This window comes from Rattus norvegicus, chromosome 19, assembly GCF_021556685.1.
Source record: "Rattus norvegicus strain SHRSP/BbbUtx chromosome 19, alternate assembly SHRSP_T2T, whole genome shotgun sequence".
Lineage (NCBI taxonomy): Eukaryota > Metazoa > Chordata > Mammalia > Rodentia > Muridae > Rattus > Rattus norvegicus.
This window is the reverse complement of record NC_141552.1, coordinates 51,798,494-51,823,516: the sequence shown is the minus strand read 5'-3', so window position 1 is coordinate 51,823,516 and position 25,023 is coordinate 51,798,494. Positions and strand designations below refer to the sequence as shown.

The 25,023-nt window shown below is 48.2% G+C and overlaps 1 protein-coding gene and 1 long non-coding RNA gene across 5 annotated transcripts in view; one reads left to right on the top strand and one right to left on the bottom strand.

The window, feature by feature from the left end:
- The window catches only part of Zfhx3 (zinc finger homeobox 3), a 255,000-nt gene that overhangs the window by 177,745 nt on the left and 52,232 nt on the right, over positions 1-25,023 (bottom strand).
- Positions 6,274-12,717, top strand: LOC108353195 (uncharacterized). The gene is made up of 3 exons (XR_015643624.1): positions 6,274-6,510; positions 8,183-8,246; positions 11,643-12,717. It is a non-coding gene; the product is annotated as an uncharacterized LOC108353195 (long non-coding RNA).

Sequence of the window (25,023 nt, the reverse complement as noted above, 5' to 3'; positions counted from 1 at the left end):
CAAGCTCTCTAGGTTATATACGTTCCAATAAAAATTCACTAGGATTGCAACCCGCAGAAAGCCCTCCCTGTGGCTCTCCTACTGTATTTAAGCATTGTGGTGCTTCTTCCCCTTGGCTCCCTGCTCTTATCTTTGAATATGTGCTACCTTAACCACTTCTGTGGTTTCAATTACTGAAATTACGAACTGACTCCCAAAATGTCCATTCCGGACTTATGGCTCGAACACCCGCCCCTCCTGCTTTCAGCAGACCACAAGCTGTCTCTAAGTGGCTGGCTCTCCACCACTCTCAACCTGTCCTGGCATAGCACGCCCCAAGGGAGCTGCCCCTTCACTGTCTGACCCCGTCTCCCTGGAAGGAACTTTTGGTACCACCTTTGATTGTAGAAAAACAGAAAAACCAGTGTGTGCTTTCTCTCCCCAAGAACCAGCGGCTAAACTAGTCAGTCAGTCTTGGGCTCTCCACACTGGTCTTACACACTCTGACACAGTGATGACCACTTCATTTCCAAGCTTCCACACCAGGGCATCTCAAACCAAGAACAAACAGTACCAAATCTAATTTAATGAGTTTCCTATCTTAATGCAACGATCTGTGGCAGTGAAGACCCTTGCAGTCAGAGGTGGTATAACAGCAGATGTGCATGAGTTCCTTTCCCTTCTCCCTAAAGTTCCTGACAGGAAGTCTGTTTGCAACCTAACTCTGAGCAGTCTCAGTACACAGATTTTCTTTTCTTTCCCTAAGAACTCGGGCCTTTTTTTTTTATTGAAGGGCAGCACTTTCGGGCTTCCCTCGTGCAATACCTGAGTTGTGGGCATTACTACTCTTAACACCTTGTGGCCACTGTTGAAGGAAAGAAGGGTTACTTGAGCAAGGGTGGCTCCACGTCATGGTAACCAAGGGGCCGAGAGGATGAGCAAGGGATGGCCAGGTGGGTGGTGTGTGCAGCACAGGTCCCTGGACGCAATGACGGCTCATGACTCGAATCAAATGGACGGAGGTGGCAGGAGAGTCTGCCACACTGATCGGACTGGCCCACAATGTGAAACTTATAAACTGTTTATTTCTGGAATTTTCCACTGAGTGTTTCCAGGTTACTACCCTGGAAACTGAAATCCCAGAAAGCCTGGCTAGGGAGGACCCGTACGTCAATGAATCGCCTGCTGTGGTTCTTTCCAAGGAAGGTCTTGTCTCAGCTCTCTACTCTCTCCTAGGACTTCTCATCTCCATGCCTGCAGCTCCAAGCTTTCCACAAAATTTATCTGGACCTTTAGGAGACACGTGATCAAGTATCTCTTAGGCAATAAATCCCTGACTAGTGATGGAGCCCACAGAAAGTTCTCTCCTCTCCAGGTCCCTGAAGTCATCCCACCGATCTGTTCATCAATAAAATTACCTCTGCTGCCTCACCTTGGATGCTCTTAGCTCTACAACTAGACATAGGCGCAAAGGTTGGCTGTGCCACTGCAAATCCCCTAGCACACCACACATATAGCATACGATGAATAAATATTATATTTTCTTTATTTCATGCAGTGGTTCTCAAACCCCACAGGGGTTGAGTATCAAATATGCTGCTTATCAGATATTTATATTATGATGTGTAACTAGCAAAATCAGTTATAAAATCAGGACAAAATAACTTTACCACAACATGAGGAACTATATTAAAGGGTTGTAGCATTTGGAAGATTGAGAACCACTGATCTAGAATGATTTTAAATAGTGGGGGTATATACGCATATATATACATATATATACACACATACATATATGCATGTGTATGTATACATATATATTCACATACACATACACACACATTCAGAAAAGATACAATACTATATAATAAAAATAATTTCATGAAAGACTTCTCTCAGTATTATCTCAGTATTTTGTACTTTTTGGTGATAGATTGTTTTTTTCTCATTCTAAAGTTACTAAAGGTCTGGTGTGAACAGAAATCTAAGAAGTCAAGCAAATCCCTGAGTGCAATTGTTCGGGGGGTGGGAGGGCCTATCAGGTACAGCCGATATGAGAGCGGACTGTGGTTTCTGTCTGGTAGAACAGGTTACCAACGCCAAGTTCACTAACGAAACAGAAAGAGGAGCTCACAAGTGTCCCTGAACTCCTAGGTATTTCTCTTCATCGTCAGAACAATCCTCTCGACAACACAAAGACCGCTGAAGTTCAAGGCTGTGTAGATGGACGTCAGAGAATCCAAACTTGGGCAGAGCCCCTGTTTACATTCACATTACAGGGCTGCAGCGAGAGGCGGGCCCTTCAGCTTCCTTTCATGTATGTCAGGTTTGTGAGATACAAACTACAGACCACCAGAGGCTTTTCTCTAGTCCTGTGGCAGTTATGTCCGGTACCTAAGAGTACCATCCAATTCTCCTGGAAGGGACGATGTGTCCCCACCAATAACCCAGCCAGCTAGTTGTCACAGGTAATGGGAAAGTCAGAAAAGGGTGACAGGAAAGCCCTTCCCCACTGTCAGCAACCAACCTCCAAATGACTCTAAACAGTTTCCCCTCTCCGTGAGAAGGTTATACAGAGTGCCACCATCAGTAGCTTAGGCATGAAGCTCAGAAATTGGCACCATGACAAAACAAACAAGAGCTCCCCTTTGAAGACTCATTAGCAGGGCAACACACATGAAGCCACATGTGCGCGCGCGCGCGCGCGCGCGCACACACACACACACACACACACACACACACACACACACACACGCGCGCGCAGCCTCTCACCACGCAGCCATGTCACCTCTTCAGATGGCTCCACTGGGACCTTCACAGACCCTTCCTGTTCCAACAGCACAACAGTGACAGCCGTCTTGTCACAGAATTCTCAGCCAAGACTCATTTTACCAATGGATGATTCCAGACACCTCAGATCCACACTGGGCTGGGGAGTTACTTCTGTTTTCAAGTTTCTTCCTTACTGCAAAGTGGGAAGGCTGCAGGTACCTCGGCTAGGCCCTGGGGCCTGCAAGACAGGTGGAAGTGGGCTGGGCTGGGCTTTTATTCCCCTCTGAGCATGAGTGGAAGGTTTCCAAATTCGAAAGATGAACCTCAACATCAAGGAAAGGGGGTGTATGTACCCAACGGATAACAAAATGCAACCTGGACTCCGGTTCTCTGCCGCTTCCCCCTTCCCTTAGGCCAGTTCCAAAACCCATTGCCTACACCGTTCCTTTCATCTAGAAAAACATGTGGAGATCCCTTTCCCATTGGCTCCTTCAAACAGCAGACTTGGTAACTGGGAAAACAACCCAGAAATATTTCCCTCTCCTTATCCCACTGGGAACCCTCGCCCCCTCAAAAGCAAGCAACGGCGGGTTACAAGAGCACCCTCACCAAGCTAGCAGAGATGATCCAGGGGTCTTTCCCCTCCCACTGACCCTGGCGCTGCCTCTGGGCCAACAAGCTGCTATGAAGAATCACCAAGGCCAGGCTAAACCATACTTGGATTAATTATGTTTGAAAGTCTCTCATCTGAGCCCTGAGAAGAACGAACAATTGAGTTTGGGGAATGTGTGTGGTTACATATTTTTCCTTAATGGCTTCCTGTACACCCTGGTTATGTCTGGTCCCATGGGGGGAATTGCCAGTCTGAGTCATCAAGTGTGATCAATGTAGATCAAGACGCCATGCTAAGTGTCTAGGACAGCAGAGAAGAAACATACTTCTGCGAGCGTGCACATGTGAAACCCATGTGCTGGGTTTCCTTTGGGAACTGCCTGCCTCTGCTGTCTTTTCACCTCTGCAGCTATGAACATAACGTTGCACCAGAATGTTCTACCAGCCCCTCTCATCTTGGAAAGGGCCAGGAGGTAAAACTTCAGGCATTAGATCATCACCAAAGCTGGATGAAATTAAGCCAGGCTGGTTAATGTGCCTAATTTCTTAGGCTTCAATGACAGAGAATCCTGGGGTTCTGCCCTCTCGGCCTTTAATTTGAAGCTCCTGAGTATAACGCCGATCTAAAAACACCACTGGCCACTGTAACGATTTCCATTCATTCACATAAGAAATATTTATCGAGTGTCTACAACATACACAGCATCCTTCCTATTGATGCAGGCTCCCACTAGCTGGCCCTTACTGGAATGTGAGCATGTGCTAGGAGCCGTGGTCTGGCCATCACACAGCTGCAGCTGTGAGGATTTACTGCACAACACACTTACCACTCACCCCTCCCGGTACCTTCCCGCTCTGATGTCACAACTGTCCTACCTAGGAACACAGACGTGCTAACGGTGACCTGATCTCCACTGGGCTTAAACATCTAAGTTATTCATACAGCATAAGGCTTGGGCAGCTGCCCTCAACCATGTGACACTGGAAACACTGAGACTTTAGTGCATCTCCCCCAGTCAGACCCTCAGAAGTTCTCACCCTCAGTAGATAGGCGGGTCATTCAAGAAAGGAACCGCAAAAAGGCTTGAGACCATTTCTCGACAGGACCCGCCACCCACCCAGCCGGCCTGAGTGAAGAATGTACTGTCCTACAGAGGCCTCCATGAAACTGCCAGACCCAGTGGCATGGCCAGACACAAGCATTTCTTCTGTCCCTGATAAGTTGCATTGACAAGAGGATACAGTTGCATTTCTGCTGGCTCCCCTGAGGTGACCCAACAGGTTTTCTACATCCTTGTTTGCCCTTTGGATTCCCATCCTGGTTCCTCTCACATTGGCTCGTCCTCAGACTGGGCCTTGTGACTGTCCGGCCTCCACAGACAGGAGCAGCAGAATATTCTAGACGTGGTGGACAACCTTCCCCAGGTCTTATAACTGGGGTAACCATATACACACGGCCACTGCACTCTACCAAGAGGGAGCCTGGCCCAGCTGTTACGTAACCGAATGTCCTTTCACAGTGCCTCGTGTTAACACGTGTGCAATGGGAGCTACAGGGAGAAATGCAGAAGAGAAGCAAGCCACCTCTGAGAAGTCTATCCATCAACCGTTCCCTGACGTCATCCCACCTTGGTCTGTCTGATTCCCTAGCACAGAGCAGGGGAGTCCCCCACACTGGAAAGGAGAAGCAGCTAGGATTCCTGGGGTCCTGGGATTTAATTGGTGTCCCTTTGTAAGAGGTTTACTTAAAAAAGAGAGAAGGGCTCATCATCTGGTAACTTTGCAGACCTTAGAAGCCAAGCAGTGGAAGCTCTAACAGAAAGTCCAACTCTCCACGCGTTGGGTGAAGAGGGTGGGGGCAGGAGAGAAAAGCACTGGGGATTCTCTTTTCCTTCCTCTTCCCTTCCCTCGCCCTCCCCACAAGGGACCCTTTCCTGAGCCTTCCACTTCCCAGCCTCTTCTGCCTCTGGGACGGTAAGTGTTACTCAGCTGCAAGGCCTCTTGCTAATTGTGGGTTTTTATTTTTATTTCCTATTACCCTCTCGCACGCCTGATGAGATTACTTTACCGGAACTGACACAGCTGGAAGCAGCAGGCATACGTGGATCCTCTGAGGAGGTGATGCAATTTCATTTTCATTGATCAGAAATCAGCAGGGCAGTAAGTGATGGGAAATTCCATTAGAAGAAAACTCAGGAGCCATGAGCCTCGAGTTTCTAGCCACACCCAGGCCAGACCCCACACCCCCAACCCTACCCCCAGACCCTGAGGTCTTGCTTTCCCCTGGATCAAGACTATCCAGAGAGGCGGCTGGTGAACGCTCCTCAGATGGACCCTGAGGGGACAAATGCCAATGCTGCCGCAGCTGGGGTGGGGGGCACATCAATAGGACCTCCTCAGACACTTACAACTTCTCCCGGTTACACAGAGCACTTCCGGCAACCCGGAATGGGATCCTTCATGCCAACCTCACGGCTTCACAAACCCCGCCATTTAGGGACCCCTTTCCAAGTGTCCACAAGCAAAAAAGGAAATCGTGACAAGACTAGTTATAAGCACAGAGGTGATCCTCTAGGTACCTACCATTTATTGAATGCCTACTGAGTGCCAGGCACTGTTCTAGATCCTCCACACACACAGGCTCTGGGTCCTCCCCCAGCCCTCTGTGGTGAATGTTGTCTTGGTCTCCTGAGAAGGGAGGCAGCGGAGGTCCAGGACAGGATGGAAGTGAGCCAGTTGATACCAGGGCCTTCCAAGAGCACCAAGCCAGTTCTCCCAAGCAGCCAAGGAGGGCTGAGTGTGCACGAGAGCTCACCCTGGAGACCTGGAGGAGGATGGCGCACACCTGAGGGACCACCCTCTTCCTGTCCAGAGGTGGAAGGTGATAGATTCTGATTCGTCCACCTCCAGGATCCCCAACGCTGGACTCCCGTGTCCCAGACTGGAACCACAGGTGACCTTCTCTACGGAATGTAAGGAATGGCTACTGTTTTAGCAGTTAAAATCCCCTCCAACTGTTTGTCCAGCAAATCTCGTTTCACTCACCAAAGGCCTGGAGAAAACCCAGGGAGAGGTACTGGAAAGAACGAGTTCCACAAAGGTCACGCCGTGAGGGTGGCTCCTCAGACCGCCACGGACCGCATAAAGGTGAACCAGAGAGAAGCACCAGGCCATAGTTACAAAAGGAATACTGACTTCAGCAAAACGACAGTCAAATAGAAAACTTAGGCGACGAACTGAGGCAATGTGATGGGCTCTGGCTGATCACCCAACCCGCAGCTCAAGTTCCTGTTGTTTCTCCTTGCCTTACTAGCTGTCAAACCAGGGCTCTGCATTTCCTAGCACAGCGCTGTACCTTTGGGCTGCAATCCCCAGCCATCTGTGGCTCAAGAAAGTCATAGACTGGACCTCTGGGAACTTAGGGGCTACACCAAGAGTAAGCATATTGGTGCTGCTTATGAAAGTAAACAAACAGGTCACCGTACACTCAAAGCCAAAGGGAAAGAAGGAAAAAACAACAAAAGAAGTAGATAAATTTAGGTGAAATTGGAAGTTAACATGCTTGTAAGTGACATATATGTCTGTGTGTGTGTATACATGCAAATACATCTGTGTATGTGTACATACATACATACATACATACATACATACATACACACACTTCAAGGCATGGACCTGACTCCCTAGGCATATCTGTAAGTCACGGCAGAAAGCATACTCACATGCTCTCTAGGAGAGAGGGAACGAGACAATTGGTGTGGATGACTTAGCTCTCAAACGCCCAAAGTAGGATAAGCAAGAAGCGTCTGCAATGTGCCTCCCGGATCTCTTTAGGGAGGTAATAATGAGAGTGCTTGAGTGTGAGGCCATCGAGTTTCTCCTCTGCCTTTGATAGACAAGAATAATGACCCCAGAGGGTGTTGGTGGTTTGCCAGAGGTCAGACAGCTGGTCAATGGCAGAGAGAAGAAGATGAGGGCCTGGGCTTTTCATACCATGCTATCGCTCTCTCTCTCTCTCTCTCTCTCTCTCTCTCTCTCTCTCTCTCTCTCTCTCACACACACACACACACACACACACACACACAGACACACACACACACACACACACACACACACACACACACAGACACAGACACACACACACACTCAAAATCCCCAGGTTGAGGGAGGATAGGAAGATGCTCAAATGCAAGTTGTGGGTAAAAAGCAAGGGGTGGGGGTGGGGGGTACTGTCCCAGCTTAGAAGAGACCTAAGAAACAAAGAACTTAAGTACATGGTGTAAACTCCATGTGGATACCAACGCTAACCAACCACTTCCTTATGAAAAGCCATGTTGAAGGCTGACAGGCAAGTCTACGTCACAATTTGAGTTAAGGTCAAGGGAGCTGGGCTATAGCTAAGCGGTCAAGCATTTGCCCAGCATGTTTGAGGCCCTGGTCCTGGGGTCAATCCTCTGCAGTGAGGAAGAAGAGGGGGATGGCGGTAGCTAAGAAGGTCTCAGGCTTGGGGTGCAATTCAGTGTAGGACACAAGCATGGTACCCAAAAGGTCTTGGGTTCAACACCCAGTACAGAAAGGCAGGCAGGAGGACGGGTCAGCTTTGTTCGGGAATAACGATAACCATACTGATAATGACAATTTGTATTAAAAAGGATAGAGTATGGTGATACCTAGTGTTGGCTTCAAAGCATTTTAAGAAAGAACAAAAGAAAATTAAATGAGTCCAGAGCAGAGTTAACTGCCGAGTCCAGTTGATAGTTACAGAAAAGTTCACTCTTTTATTCTATTTTTATTTAATTTTCCTTATCTATATTATCAGACACATCTCCTGAAATAGCAGCGCCATCAGAGCCAAGCTATGGTCTTGACGTGGCAAGTTCAAGGTAAGCCAAGGCCGTTTCCAAAGCAATGAAGGTCCCCCTTGCTTTAAAAGCTTTGTGTCTGAGAAACTTCCTTCAGTCTCCTCTATCACTCAAGCTACTTTCAAAAGCCACCATGTACTGACCTCTCCCAGTAGAAGTTCCTGGCAAACCACCACACTGGTAATGTCAGAATAAAAGAAAGGATGATCTATCACATCCCAGGCTCTGTACCTTAGTGATCAGAAAGGACATTGTAAAAAGGTTACACCCAAGCTCACACAAGCCGTGATTTACAACTTGGAGTCCAAGTCTGATTAAAACCAAAAATTAAGGGAAAAAAAAAAAGAAAGAAAGAAACAAAGAAACAAAGAAAGAAAGGAAAAAGTATCCAAGGATAAGGTAGACGAGGTCTCCATTCTTGCTTTAAACAGTTAAAAAAATATATATATATTGGAGGAAGGGGCTGAAGAGATGGTTCAACTCTTGATATGCTTGCACAGGACCCAGGTTCAATTCCCAGCACCCACATGGTAGTTCATAACCACCCGTAACCCCAATGACCTTTTTTGACCTCTGCCAACGCCAAGCATGCATGTGGTAATACACACATACATGTCAGGGGAAAGGATCACTCGTGCATAAAGTTAATAAATCTAATGTTTAAATTAAAAATCTATTTAGCCGAGAATAGAGTTGTGCTAGTTAATTCTTGCCAACTTGAAACAAACTTGTGTCACCTGGGAAGAAACTTCCATCATGGGAATTGCCTCCCTCAGACTGACCTGACCTGCCAGCAAGTCTGAGGGGGTACTTGCTTAATGACTGATGCAGGAGGGCCCAGCCCTCTGTGGGTGTAGCCACCCCTGGGCAGATGGTCCTGGGCTGTATAAGGAAGCAGGCTGAGAGCACTGCAGAGAACAGACTGAGAGTAAGCCAATAAGCAGCAGCTCTGTGAGGGACTATGACTTGCAAGCCAAGCATGCACTTTCCTTGCCTGAGATGCTTTGGGTCACGATGTTTATAGCAGCAAGAAAAAGCAAACCAGGACTGCAGTTCACTAGCAAACTGACTGCTATGCATGGCCTGGTGGTGTTCATGGGTTCCATCCTCAAGACTATGAGAGGGTTTTTTTTTTTTGGGGGGGGGGGGTGAGGTGTGTGGTATGTGTGTAAGGTGTGTGTGTAAGGTGTGTGTGTAAGGTGTGTGTGTAAGGAGTGTGGTATGTGTGTAAGGTGTGTGTGTGTGAGGTGTGTGTGTAAGGTGTGTGTATGTAAGGTGTGTGTGTAAGGTGTGTGGTATGTGTGTAAGGTGTGTGTGTAAGGTGTGTGGTGTGTGTGGTGTGTGTAAGGTGTGTGTGTATGTGTGTGGTGTGTGGTATTGTGTAAGGTGTGTGTGTAAGGTGTGTGTGTAAGGTGTGTGTGTAAGGTGTGTAAGGTGTGTGGTATGTGTGTAAGGTGTGTGTGTAAGGTGTGTGTGTAAGGTGTGTGTGTAAGGTGTGTGTGTAAGGTGTGTGTGTAAGGTGTGTGTATGTAAGGTGTGTGTGTAAGGTGTGTGTAAGGTGTGTGTGTAAGGTGTGTGGTATGTGTGTAAGGTGTGTGTGTGTAAGGTGTGTGGTGTGTGTGGTGTGTGTAAGGTGTGTGTGTATGTGTGTGGTGTGTGGTATTGTGTAAGGTGTGTGTGTAAGGTGTGTGTAAGGTGTGTGTGTAAGGTGTGTGGTGTATGTGTGTGGTATGTGTGTAAGGTGTGGTGTGGTGTGGGGTGTGTGTGTGTGTGTGTGTGTGTGTGTGTGTGTGTGTTCGTGAAGGTATAAGTACACATATAACTTCCAGGAACTTAAAAGAAGGTGTGGCTCATCCCCACTGTTTCAATGCCCACTCTCTTCAGCACTAAGGTCTGCACAATCACCTAACTGTTCTGTATCCTCCATTGAGTGGCTTCCCACTGGGCAGTTTCTGTTGATTTGCAGTGAGATGGCCCAATGGTAAGTGTGTTTCTTGTTATACACTTCCCCACCACCACCTCCCCAGATCACATCAGCAGCCCTACCCTCCAAACTCAGCATCCAAGTCCCCATCATCCTGTGGGAAGCATCTTTGCAATGGGCTTTAACAACACAGCCTAAACAATCGAAATTTACAGAAGCACGAGTGCATCAGAGACTCGAAACAGACATATTCCACAGATTACAACTAACAGGCACAGCTGGGAACAGAGAGGGAGCCCCTCCAATTTAAAACACCCAAAACCTGAGACCTCCTGAGTGTAGCCATGATGGAAACTTCTACTACACCAGGATACAAAAATCATTAAACTATTTATAATTACCTTTAAGATATGTGAGGAGTATGGGGAAAACAAATTTTGATTTTTTTTTTTTTAATTTGGGTCCTATCTCCAAGGTATCTCATGGTGTTTATGTAAATGTCGCAAGATCCAAAACAACTCTGGTCTCCAGCATTTTGGAAAAAGATACAAACCTCTAACCCTAAACAGAGTATTCCCGTGTATACAAGAGCCCTGACGGGAAGATACTAAGTTGTACATTTATACACAGGTCAGGGTATGAAGGGGCCTGGAGGAGAAGCTGAGAATGTAGCCCAGTTGCTAAAGCACTGGCCTTGCATATAGGAGCCCCTGAATTTGATTGATTCCCCAGAACTACATAAGCTGGATATAGATAGCGGTGCATGCCTACAATCGCAAGAAGCAGAAGAGGATCAGGAGCTCCAGGTTATCCTGTGATATAGTGAGTTCAAGGGCAGCCAGGAATGTATGAGATTCTATTTCCTCCCCCACAAAAAAAAAACAAAAAAACAAAAAAAAAAACCAAAAAACAAACAAAAAATCAACATGGACAAAGTCGACAGGACTAGAGAGATGACTCAGTAGTTAAGAGCACTGCCTGCTTTTGTACAGGGTCAAGGTTTAGTTCCTAGCACATACACGCAGCCCACAGCTGCCCATAATCCCAGTTTCAGGGAATCTGCTGCCTACCTCTGGCCTTGGTGGGTATGAAGTATGCCCATGGTATACACACATGTACAGATGCATGTAAAACAAAGGCAGACAGGAAATGATGATGAAACCAAATATTGTAGATAAATACTGGACGTGGTGGTACCCAACCTGAATCCCAATACTGGTGAGGTAGGTGGATCTCTGAGTTCAAGGCCAGCCAGCTCTACATAGTGAGAGCCTGTATCCGGAGAAGGGCGGGCGGGTGGGCGGGCGGCCGGGCGGGCGGGCAGGCAGGCAGGCAGGCAGGCAGGCAGGCAGGCAGGCAGGCAGGCGAGAATGAACAGAACCTGCAGTACAGTTTAGGAAAAAGTATTGGTGCAGACTCCTTCTGGACACTCAACGGGCAGAACTCAACCCCTGCCAGAAGCAATCTGACGGCTTTGCTCGCTCCGTCTGCAGAATGAGGAAGTAAGCGATGGACACCTCGAAACTCCTCGTGAATGGGGCTGCTTTGGTTGAGGGGCTAAGGTTAAAGACGCAGGGCAGCATGAAGCACCATGGCGTAACCACAACCCAAAGTACGTGTATCTGCATCAAACCAGACGGAAACCGGCTCACTCCCTTCAGTAACAGGACCCATTCTGCGTGCATGTGTGACTTCAGTATGTGTCCGTCTGCTGTTGGGGTGGATCCCTGAGAGCCCCAGTTCCCATCCATCAATAACCTAATAGCCACTGAAGCCTGTGCGACATCTGCAGGGAGAACACTGGCACTAAAAGTCAAACTTTCTCATTTATGGGGCCAAGGCATTCTGGGAAGAAAGATGATGGGCACAAAAGGGTCCAAAATAGTGACCAGGAACCCTAGACACCCACACTTACAGGAGGATGACCTCACGAGGTGGGATCCAAAGGGAGGGCCCGCTTATGCCATGGCCCATGCAAACTCTCTACTCCCTGAACACACTTGCTCCCAGAGGCCCAGCTCTCACCTGGATGCATCTGTCTCCTCACTGCTGTGCTGTGAGCTTGGTTCCAGAAGACCCTGCCCAGCAAGCCTGTGTCCTGATGCCAAAGCGGAGTCCCACCTATGACCCTGACCAGGCCAGTCTTGGCCTGCAATCTTCTGTCTCGCTGTGCAGACTGAGGCCTGACTTCCTGACCCCTAAAGCATAGACTCTTGGCTGGCTAGGGCATGAGTCCTAATAGCGACACCTTTCCCTACACTTGCTTGTACTTCAAGCCCAACCCTTGACTCTCAGTCACAGACAGCATCAAGAAAGTCTTCGAATCACCTTTTCCCTGATCCAATCCTGCCTGGCCTCCTTCGGATCCTCTATGAAACTTGTGCTCTCAAAACTTTAAAAACTCATTCCTGAGACAAGATAGGCCCGTCCTATTCAAGTTGAATGGCAGCTGTGTCATTGGTTACGCAATATTGAGGACCCCTGTCACAGTCTTCAGTGGGCCAAAGGCTTGCTATGGTGCTAAGCTCATCCCCAGGGACTCAATAAAACTTTTTCATCTATGTTTACATAGACTATGTTTGTGTGTGTGTGTGTATGCATGTATATATACTGATAAGTGTATTAATATGTATGAATATAAATATATATAATATGTACCTACATAAACATATGAATGCAGTCTATGTGCATCACGACCCAGTCAAAACACACATATCTACTACCTGAAACCAAAGAGAAAAAAATGGTTCATGTTCACTGTAAGCATTCATCTATGTATGGGTGGTTTCCTCTGGGAACCCTCTGCTGTCACAGTAGATCCTCAGGTTCCAGTGCTACCCAGATAAAGATATACGCACACACATAGGCATCTCTCTCCTAAAACAAATAGAGCGATTAAAATTAAAGGCATCCTAGAGAAGCCACACACACACACACACACACACACACACACACACACACACCTCACAACCAACACCAAATGACTGCCATTTAATATGATTGAGCCCCAACATGACAAGTCCCGCCTCTGGCTTAGTCGTTGGGGGTTGGGGTGTGAACTCTACCGTTCTGCTAGGGAAAACTGCCCTGGTCACCTTCATTCCAGCAGGAGGGAAGGAGACTGTAAACATTAACCAGGCCAGAGACAGGACAGCCAGCGAAGGTGATACAATCTCTGGTGGCACCAGAATCCACCTCCAGCATTCTGTCATCTCCTGATAGACGGTCTCACCTCAGATGCTCATTGGTCCAGGGGAACCTGAAAGCTACAAGCAATGTTCTCAGATAAGTGGTTTCTCTCTCAAAGTAAAAGGTGGATCAGAAAATGAGCACACGGAGACAGCTGGGGATGTCTGTTGCACACTGCCTCGGGCCTCAACTGAATTCCACACACAGTAATCCGTCCCCCAGGAAAGATGAAAATAACACCGGAATGAATGATAGGGATGGCCAGAATTTTCTCCCGTCAACATTCAGACTCCTCAGTGACTAATTACAACCCGATGCTGTAACTTACACACGGTCTCTGGTGTGCACACGCATACCCGTGCGCCCATACACAGACACGCTCACGCACACAAGGCCTTTACGAAGTTGCACTGGCTTCCAGATCTGCTGGTTAAAACCTTCCCTTCTCCCAGGCACTTTGAGATAAAAGCCTTATTTGCCTCACTGGCCAGCGGTCAAATTCCGGCACTTGCTTGGGCTGCGACCAGAGCAGTCTCTCCCAATAGTGGAAGGCAAGGGCTGGGCCGGCAGAGCAGGGGTTAATGGGAGCTGACCGCAGCACAGTTGTTAAGGTAATCAATACCACTGAGATACTAAAGGAGCATAAGCCACAATATTGATTGCCAAGAAGATGATAAAACTGTTTATTATGATAATTGCAGGGTCCCTGCAAGATGCTCCTAGTGCTTCCTAAAGCTGTTTACAAAACTAATAAAGATTTGCCATTTCAAGGTCTTTCATGTGAGCCAATCCCTGAGGCTCCAGCTCTGTACCCAGATGCAGGCCTCACTCCTGAGGCTGTTGGGAAAAGCCACTGCATGTCAGGTCCTAGGTGGAGCACTTCACTAAGAAGTCTAAGGAACTAGCCTAACCCTTTGCCCTACGGAAGAGAAGTGCAGCCAGCCATCAGACACTGGGGCGAGCACAGTTCCTCCTCAGAGCCCACCGTGTGATAACTGCCGGCTTTGATTGATAGAGAGGGGCTGTTCTGGGCTCCTCAGCCTGACATCCATTTGTTACAACACATGGAAGAAACCACATCACCTTGGTTGGTAATTAAAACTTCTCTGGAGAACTTGGTGGCTGTAGGACTCACTGAATATCATCCAACACAGACTCCACAGACTCCATGCCAGCAGTGGCCTGGGTTGCGGAGCGGGACTCGGTCGGGTCTAAGTTCTGTCACCACCTAGGGCGTCAGCTGAGTGGCAACTGACTCCTTCTGCACCACAAACACGGCCCTCTGCTTGGAGAAGGAGAGGAGAAACCCGTACCATCATGAAGAACTGGAATGTGTTTCTCAACAGGAGGGTAGCACGGCACTCTTCAGAGTGCTTGGTGGGAAACCATGGAGTTCTGAGATGAATTAGGATAGCCTCAGTACCGTAAACCTCGGCAAAAAGCACAGTGTTTCTTTCAAGGCACGAAAGAAAGAAAAAGGGAACTCAGGTATTTTGGGAGGGCCCAGAAGCCATTCCACTAGCCTTTGTCTGCCCTAGCTCGACATCCAATAACTCTTGGCTTGATCTTCAGCAGCCAAAGGATTTAACCTTAAGGTGCTTTGCCTGGATGGAGCCTGTAACATCCCTTTTGCAACTGAGGAAAATGACTCAGGATAGATGACTACCTTAAGCTGAAGGACGGAGAGGCAGCATCTTTTTTTGTGCCCCACCCTCCACCCCGTTAAAGTTCGGAGAGGAAATTACCAAGTACTCCTACGTGGGCTCCAACCGGCTCTACTCAGGTGGAGCGGCCGCTGCCTTCCAGCTGCTGCCAGCCGCCCCGGAAGGCCATAGCCCGCAGAGTGAGCCAGTGCATTCACAGGCACTGTTTAATTTGGGAGACGAGCAGAGGCATGCACTCCTTTGTAGACACCTGGCTCTGCCTCACCTACTCCCAATCATACAGAAATCAGAAACATGGAGCCGGTTCTAGGCAGGGTGTACTCTCTTTGCCAAAAGACCTGGCCGTGAACTCACAGGTACCACAGAATGGCTGGAAGGGATGTTACCAGGGATCATCTTGACTTGGGTGCCTGCTCTTACAGGAGCCGTTTGGCACCCAGGAATAAATGGCTGTGGGGAACGGAAGGCTTCTCTGTGACTCCATTTCACAAACAGCACGCTCTCAGGGAAAGGGCAAAGGGCAGCCACGATCCACCAAACTCCAGGCAGGAGTCTCAGTCGCTTGTATATGACCATGAGAATTAGATCGACGAATGCCTCTTGGATTTGATACCAAAACAAGAAGAGTGTTTAAAGTAATTCCAGTGTTGCCCTTTCAACCTCACTTCCACATAGTGCTTGGACTCTTACCGATAACTTCAACAATAAATATATGTTATTTGTTGTTATAGTAAGTATATAAAACAAATACATATATACACACATATATATGAGTCATATGGTCCACACTTGGAAACCCGCCCACAGTGGCCATCCGAGCCTGCCTAAGTGCTAAGAACCATTTAGGAACACTGTAAACCATTAGGACCATTAGCTCTAATCTGACCTCAACAAAATAAATCAACCTGCTAAGAACAAATTTAGAAGCTTTCCAAAGTCAGGTTCTGAAACCCCGAATGGCTTACAAGTGCACTGCAGGGCAGGGACAAGTAGCCAGACCCAGAGCTGCCTCGGCTCCCACCTTCCCCGTAGCCAACAGAAGCGTGCACACTCACGGGAAGTCAAGGCAGGCTGGTAGGAAGCCATGGGCCACGGACGTATGCAGAATTCACTCCACGCTTTTCTGCCATGACCCCATAGATATCTGTAGATACTGAACAGCTCTGAACGCTTACATACCAAACATGTGGCTATCTGGGTTTATTTCCAAGGTATCCTGTGGGCTCCCAAAGGAGCTAACTCATCCTCAGAAATGGGTCAGTGTGCATACCGCCGCTGGCCTTTGTATCTCTGCATGCACAGGTAAGAGATAAGTTCGTACATGTATCAACATACTAAATAATTTCTCCAACGAAACATAACCATCAGCATACTCTGTAAACTCGCGGCATAAAGCCATCGGCGTTCTCCTTCTGCACTCTCCTCTAATAATTATCGCATTTTTTTAATGCCAGTGGCACTTCCTGGATTAGGAAACAGGAAATGAACTGATGAACTACGGGGTCCGCCAATTCTCATCAACAGATGAGCGAAGAGTTCTAAAGCTAACCACACTAGATAAACAGGCAATCGGCATGTGTAAGCCAACAACCGTGTGTGCTTACGTGATTAAAAAATGCACCGTAGAACCATCTCGGGAGAGGAAAAATAACTAGCGAGGGTGAAGGGAAAACAAGTCAGTAACCAGAGAACCGGGGCGTAGCACGCGGAGCTCTATAACCCGAGTCTGGAATTGCTAAAAGCTGAGTAATCCTTTCCAGCCCCACCCAACATAAAGTTCCAGGTATCAAATTATATGTTAATTACACCAGCATGAAGTTATATGGGGGAAAGTGGGGGTAGTCAGCACCCAGGGGCGGAAGTTCCTGGAATCTCGAGTTTTGTGAAGCATGTTTCATGCACAGGCCCGAGGCCTCCCTGGCTCCAGACAAGGAACTCAGAACAGCAGGCCCTCAAGTTATCTCCCTACCTCTTCCCCTCCGTGTCCCCAAGTCTCTCGAGCTGAACACCCTCAACTTAGGACGTAGGTTCTCTCCTGTCTCTGCATCTGACACACAGGGCAAATAGTGCTAACCCCAATCCAGCTCTCGCTCAGCCAGTCAAAAGCTAAGTGAGGTTTCCCCTTCAAGTGATCAAGGGTTACTCCTCCCAGCTCTGGCAAAGCCTAAGTTCCAGAACAACGCTTCATCCTGCCTCGTCCTGACCTCAGAAGCCAGATGAGCCCATTACACCTGAAGATGAGATACAACAGCCAGTTCAAGAATTGCTTCCAAGCCGCACAGCACCTACAGGAACACCAGCAGCAGAGTCGGGCCGGAGCACCGCTCTGTCCCTGATATGGATGAAGTTCACTGGGGGAGCCCAGGCCTGTCCCAGCCAGCGTGGCGGAGACGTACAGCACAGGGCCTTGTCACAGCTATGAAGGAACTTCAGAAGGAACCAAGAGAAGATGCATGTTCTTCTCCTCTGGCCTTTCTCCTTTTAACCCCCCACCCCATCCCACTAATAATACACTCAGGCAGATATGAGGAAGACACTCAATGCCTTGATGAGCACCAATAGCAAAGAAACCTGTACACAGCAAAGCCTGTGTAGTAGTTTAGTAGATATTAGTATATCAATAGAGCACATTCTGCAGTATTGGTATAGTGTCTAGCGCGACACAGTATAGGGTAGAGTGTGTGGCATTACCCTAGCACACATACAGTAGACGTGCTCTGGCCTGACATCCTAGCAGATGGATCATCTAGAACCCACAAGTAACTGTGGGATGCAACTCAGTGGGAGACCGCTCGCCAACTATCACGCATGAAGCCTGGTTCCCATCCCCGGCACAGTAAGTAAAGAAATAAATAACCCCTAAATAAATGCTACGAACCGTTGGCCTACTTTTGGCCTTGAGCTCATCAGACATGAGTAGGGGGTCACGGCTGCCTTGCCTGCTTGTGAGGCTTCTCGGTGGCTGCTATGGTTAATACTCGTGCGTACAAATGCAGAGAGAAAGAACATTTCATTCCTCGCACAACCCAACGAAGACTCTATTCTCGTTCTCCGGGCTTAGGGAAGTAGAGTCCTGCCTGCGGCCACACATCTCGGGTGACAAGAGTGCTGGGTTTGATAAAAAGTGTAGTGGAACCCCCACAGTCTATGAGGAGCACATCCTTAGAGGCTCGTTGGGTGTCTGCAACCGTAGGGACGACTGAATTCTAAATAGGCTGTTCCTCTTTCTGTCAACGCTCAGTGTGTAAGGTTATCCGTTCAGAAGCTAACACTAACAGCCAGGAGAAAAACCATAGCAATACGCTGTAATAAACGTTACTTAGAGCTTATGAATCCTTCCCTTCTGGAATTTTCCACTTAGTGCTTTTAGGCCATGGGCGAGCTAGGGTAACAAAACTGTGGAAGATAAGGGGGCTCTCAGATTTCAGCCCAGCACCCTTTTCATACTTATTCTCTGCAGTGCCAAGCACACACCCGTGGCCGGGGTCTAGCATGGGCTTCACGACACTCTGGTGAGTATAACATGCCCTGTGTTTGCTTGAGTGATGTAACTAACGCCCCACTCTTACTTCCTTCGATATCACTGGTTGGGACAAGGCAAAAGCAGATATGTACAGTTTCACCGAGGGACAGCCCACTCAAAAACGTAAATCAAACAGCAGAGAACGAACAGACTCCAAGACACAAACAAAAACAAGGCTCCAAGGTATCCCGTTCTCTCAGGCCGGGCAAACGTGACTTTCCTAATGGAGTCACCAACCACCCAAGCACCGTATCCTCTCTGTATCTATCTGGCTCTGTGCTCAGCATCATCTCTAATTGGAAGCCTTCATCCTCCTTCCTTCGGGCTTCCTGAGAAGGGCCGAGTGAAGGGTTATCGGCCTCCGTGACCTCTTCAGTCATCAAGAGCCTTCTGCCTTCCCCATCCCCCGGTGAAGACCTGCAGCAGAGCCAGCTCTCAGCCTCTCCCCATTAAAGCCTTCTCTGTGTCCAGCTATCACGGGAGGCTTGTTGAGTGAGAGGACCTCTGGCTGACCTCTGCTGACAAGCTCAGAGCCCCCTCTGTCCACTGATCTAATGTCAGGCAGGGTAATTAGCCACCAAGCAGTAATTGCAGTTTCTGACTGTGCTGGACCAAGGATGCAAAAATCCCCTGGAGGGGCCCTGTCAGAGACCCTCCCCCCGACAAAGAGCATCTATCTGCTCACAGGCAAAAAGGAAGGACTCAGCAACATTGCTGAAGGAGGCCAGCACTTTTCAAGGATTAATTAAAGTGGGACATGGGTAAAAGAGTTGGGGAGCTACAAAAGAAACAAGCAAACAAAGGCAAGTGGCCAAGGAAGACGTCTGAGGCTTGCCTGGAGGAGCCTACTCAGGAAATGCATGCTCTCAAGCTAGACAGACATGCTCAGTGAAGTTTCATCTCAGCCTCAGAGGGAAATTAGCCTGAAGGAATTATCAGGAGATGCAAGGGACAGGGCACCCAGCGCAGGGCTGTTCAGCCCACAGACACCCTTCATGTGTGTCCAGAATCAACTCACACAGGCAGCACTGTTCACCTTAGAAGACGCTTCAGAGTCGGCCTCCAAGGACCTGGAGCCCTTTTCTTTGCTTTGAGTATTCTACTAGACTTCAACAGGTCACCTCCTGGCTCTCCTCCCTCATGCAAGATGGCACAGGGTAACACATGAAGCCCCCCTCTGAGAAATAAAGAGGCGAGCATCTTCACACACAGCAGCAAGCCCTCGCTGGGACTCCAACTTAAGCATCCTGGAACAGGATGGTAAGAGTTCCCACCTCCCTGCCCATCAGCACCAGTGTCATCCTTCTAAAGCCCCCACCTCCACTCCAATGTCCTCCATCTGCTTGTTGCTTTAGAGGTTTCCGGAGCTGCCCATACCCAGGAGAACTCCTGAAGTCTTTCCCTGGAAGAGTTACAAAGTTACTGTACCTTCCTGTCTAAGCCCACCACAGACTTCAAGTTTCCTTTCCCCACCAGAGTAACCGTCTGTTTTCCCGATACATTCAGGACACCTCTGCATCAGACACAGTTACAAAATCCAGGGTGGCGGCCATGGGTTGCAAGAGTTCACCCTCCATTTGCTTCTCCAAACAATTAATAAACTTAATAACTCTGGCCCCCGTGACAGAGTCCTCAGACGCCCCTCGATTAACCTCTCCCTGCTATGAGCAGTGGGGTCTCCCCAGCTTTCCTATGCGCCCTATCACTTAATCACTTTTTAATCCACACCAAGGACTGTGTGCCTCACTGTGGTTTTCTTCTCTCTTAATCTTTTATGAGGGACCTTATGAAAAGCTTTTAGAAAATACAAGGGAATTCTGCCTACCAGGTCATCTTTATTATTTTAGAATTCTTTATGAAGAAATTACAGAGCTTAATGTTGTAAATGAATATTTAAAACTCAGCATTCGCTTAGACACGCCAAGTCTGGCTTGGGTTATATTTAAGTCGCTGTATTATCTCCAGCCTTAGATATATCCTTGTCCGCCTACAAGCAAAGAGTGGCCCCTCCTACCCTGACTCTAAAGGACGGTAATTCCTGGGAGTCCTCAGAACCTTCCAGGTCAGCAAAAAAACTTAGCTCACGCTGAATACCGGTGGCACATACTGGGTAACTCCAAACAGTAATAGGTCAAAAGTCACTGGATCCAGGAAGGTCCACTTGCATACAGCAGACTGTCCGACTTCAACCTTTTCCAGCTTTTTCCCAGGAGGGAGCGTAGTAGGTAAACAGCTGGCCTGCACATCTGCAGAGGCCCAGCCACAGCTTGACACTGGCACAGTCTCTGACCTTAAAACACTTGTTTGTCGTGGCCAATGTTTCTAGTCAGCATTCTGCAACCTGTTCCGTTCTGCCCTCTGGGGTAGGTTTCCCGCCCTGGACAGAAAGGACAGGTAAAGATGTACGGGGATGTGTCTTGGTCATCTAAATTGATTTTCTTAGAATGTCTAAAGGCATTTAATCAACTACACTTCTCCTCAAGACCTGGACTTAAGAGCTGTAATACAATTTGGGGATTCGTCTGAAAGCCAAGTAAACCAGAGGGTTACATGATTCAAATGTCACACCAACACACTGTCTTCCTCACCAGGAAGACTCCACAGCTTTCTTGGTCCATGTTCCTGGCTATAAGACTGTACTTAGCCTAGGCATTTGCTCCGATCACTAAAACAGTAGTCAGGGTCCCAGGTAAGCCACCTGCCCCTTCTCCAGAACACGAATCACAGTGAAGTTAACAAGATGCAGGAAACAGACTATGGACTTCGGAATACTCAGTAGTTGTTTATATTTGAGTTAGACAGCCTATGTCAATCCATCCTGGGGCACCTATTAGGAGTCACCATAGCCCGTGAGTCGGCTCGCAGTGGAAAGGTGCCTGCTTGCCAGACCTGACCACCTGAGTCCAAGGACCCATATGGAGGAAGAGAACCAACTCCTCCAAGTTGTCCTCTGACTTCCACACAACCACCCACACACATGACCACACGTGTTAAACAAACAAACAAACAGACAAACAAATAATAAATAAGATGTGAATTTTAAAAAAAAGAGTCATTGAATTGAGCTGCCCACGTTTTCGCCATGCTCCTCTCAGCTCCTGACCCCCCTAGAGGGCAGAATGAGAACTGCAGGCCCAGGCACTCCATTACGGCAATGAAGTAGTTCAGCCTGGGCTTAATGAGCTCTTGTAAGGAAGCAGGAAGTCTATAAAGTAATTTAAATAACTTCCAGTCCTGAAATAAAGGAAATTAAACTGCTGGCACAAACCTGTCTGATGGACAACTTCTTTGTCCCTCCGATCACATCCACAGTTACAGCTGTCATAGGCCTCTTCCAAGGCCAGCCCCCAAATTCCTCGCCTATGAAACACACAAAGGCTGTCAGTCCTCACAGCTCTCCCAGCCTCTGCAGAGATCCTGAGCCAGAGACGTGGTATGGCAGGCAGCAAGCACACAGGAATCGGCCCATGAACCCCACGAGGGGAGGTCTGGAACTACGACTGTAGGACCTCGGGCAGATCATGGAGCTCCGAGGGGCCTGGGCATAGCAGCGTGACACTGGGAAGACTTGGATCTGGCCAAAGGACAGCTGCGATTGTGAGAGGGTCAGATGAGAACAGAGCAATTGAAAGGCAAATAAATACTGGTATCGTCTGAGCCACCCAGGGCCCTCAGGCCCCGGAGTTTCACAATCTTCTTCTACTCAAGAAGCCCCATCCTACTGTGGCTTTCCTCCCTACTAAGAATGTCGATTCTCCATTTCTTCTGAGTCCTTAAATGTGGGTGATTATTGGCCCCGATAACGGCTGGTCATACTGGACATCATCTTCTATAAACCAGTGTGACCAGAACACCAAGCAGACTCTTGATGAAGGGCTGGACTCCACCACCCCATGACCAGATACCCAGACATTCACCCAATAAACTACCAATGAGCCTTGACTGTCCATGGATGAGGCAAATCTTGTAACAAAGTGAGATTCATAACCCACTGTAAGTCTACAGAGAGGGAGCCAGACTGCGGGGCTAACACAAACACCCCGGGTTTCCCACCTGCAGTCCTGGAAATGTGCAGACTGCTGTGGCCACGGCAGCCTCACCCCGTGAATCTAAGCTGTCAGATGCTACAGGCTGTCTCTGGCTGGAGAATTAAGTTTACCTTACTGATAACAATCAACCAGGTATGAACTCGTCTGACTAGTACTGTGGACACAGGCTCACTACAAAGATGCCTTTCGTTTCTCTGGGCCCATAGCTGTTGTTACTGACAGCCAGTCTGTGAGTCTTCTACTCCTGCAGAAGCCAAGCAAAGGCCAAGAGCGAGGCAGGACTTTCACCACCACCGATAAAGAGTTGCCGTCATCTATGCAGGGAGGAGAGACACTGGTGTTCTTTTTTTTTTCCCCCTCTTTAAAAGATTTATTTATTTTATGTATAGGAGCACACTGTTGCTGTCTTCAGATACACACCGGAAGAGGGCATCAGATCCCATTACAGACGCTTGTGAGCCACCATGTGGTTGCTGGGAATTGAACTCAGGACCTCTGGAAGAGCAGCCAGCGCTCTTAACCGCTGAGCCATCTCTTCAGCCCTTTTTTTTTTTTTCTTTTAACACTGATATTCTTAAAAGAGAACCATAGTTCTTGCTCAGAGAGAGACCCATCTAAGCTCCCTTTAAGATAGAAAATCAACAGAAAGTCAACTTTGCTTTCTAGAAAAACCCTGGCACAGCATGGTGGGTCCTGTTAGTGCTGGGGATCAGACCTAACCTAGGGCCCCATACGTGCTAAGCACCATATCATGACATCCTTAAGACCGCTGGAGAATTCAACACACTATCTCACTTGGAGCCCGTGTAACCTGCATGACTGCATTCAGAGGGTCCAGGGGTCTGTTTGAGCAATTGCTGCCTTCCCTTAAAGGCCTTGCGGGTTGAGCGGCAGCCGTCCTTTACCCTGGAGAGCTGCCGAAACTCTTGAGCAATCGCCATCCCCCTCCAGGACTTCCCACGGTCCAACCCCAGAGTCCCTACCCAACAGATGACAGGCATCTCACAGGCATGGGGGAGCTATTCTCCTGGCCAGGGTGTGGCCATAGCTGGAAAGGGTGCCATCTGATGACAGCCTGTATGCAGTAGCTTAATCCAAGAAGCAAATACAGGCTGTTCGTTATAATATTGATAATAGCACTGTCCACCACAAAAAACAAAGCAAAAACTGACTTCCCACCAAGTTCACCGACCAACATCGACAAACTATATGCTTAATCTAAGTCAGCAGTTCTCAACCTGCGGGTCACAATGCCTTCGGGGGTCGAATGACCCTTTCACATGGGTCACCTAAGACCGTGGGGGGGGGGGGGGAGTATTTACATAACAGTAGCAAAACTACAGACACGAAGCAGCAACGAAAATAATTTTATGGTTGGGAGTCACAACATGAGGAACTGTATTAAAGGATCGCAGCATTAGGAAGGTTGAGAACCACTGCTCTAAATCCTCCACCTAAAAGAGAAGCCACAGTGGCAGGCATGATGGCTGATGCCTGTTCCGTCCAATACTCAGGAGGCTGAAGCAGGAGGATTGCTGTTGAGTTCACATACCAGCCTGAACCACACATATCAAGATGCCGTCCCAAACGCCAACAAAAATATGAGAGCTAGTGTTAGGATTTTAAATTTAAAAGGAGGAAGAGGAAAGGTAAGCTGGACGCTAAAATATTTTATTCACTCCACTATCTAGCATCTGATGTCAAATATAATCAACCAGGATTTTATATGGATAAAATATGCAGTGTGCCTTATGTTCCCAGAACAACCTACCTTGTGCTCAGTGGCCACATCTGACCAGTGACTGAAGGCTCGGACCCCTCTGCTGATGACATCTTAGACCCTACCTCTATCCTGGTCTCTCTGTCATAGTCCCCATTTGCTCTTCTTACCCCCTGACACTACGGAACACCTAGAGATTCTTTGCCACAGGACTCACAACTGCCTTTGGATGACACATCACCAAGTTAAGCTTGCTGGTACGAGAGTGACCAGAGCTTCAAGGAACCCTGTGTGACTAACTTATTGATTACGTTTGAGACCAGATGGCCCATCAGACCTTCTCTCAAGGACAACATCATTAAACTGAACCTGCCTGGGGTTTCAGGACTTAAAACCGTCTTAAGTAATCCTGTGTCTTTAGCCACATGAAACTAACCCCGTGCTGGCCACACAGCTGACTGTGTTGTTCATAATCAGAGACACTTGCCTTCCAACCTAACTCATGATCACATCAAACCACTTCTGGGCAAACCCAGCTTGCCAGGATACATACAAAATGGTGAGACCCACGCAAATGATTGGCCGAGGTGACGCCTTATGTAATCATTTGCGTACAGAGAGTCACAGGAGAACTCCACAGTTGTAATCTCAGTCCAAGGCTGGACAGGACTGGCTCAGACAGACCCAACCATTCTTTCTGTTGCTGCACCAATGGAACCCCAGGCTACT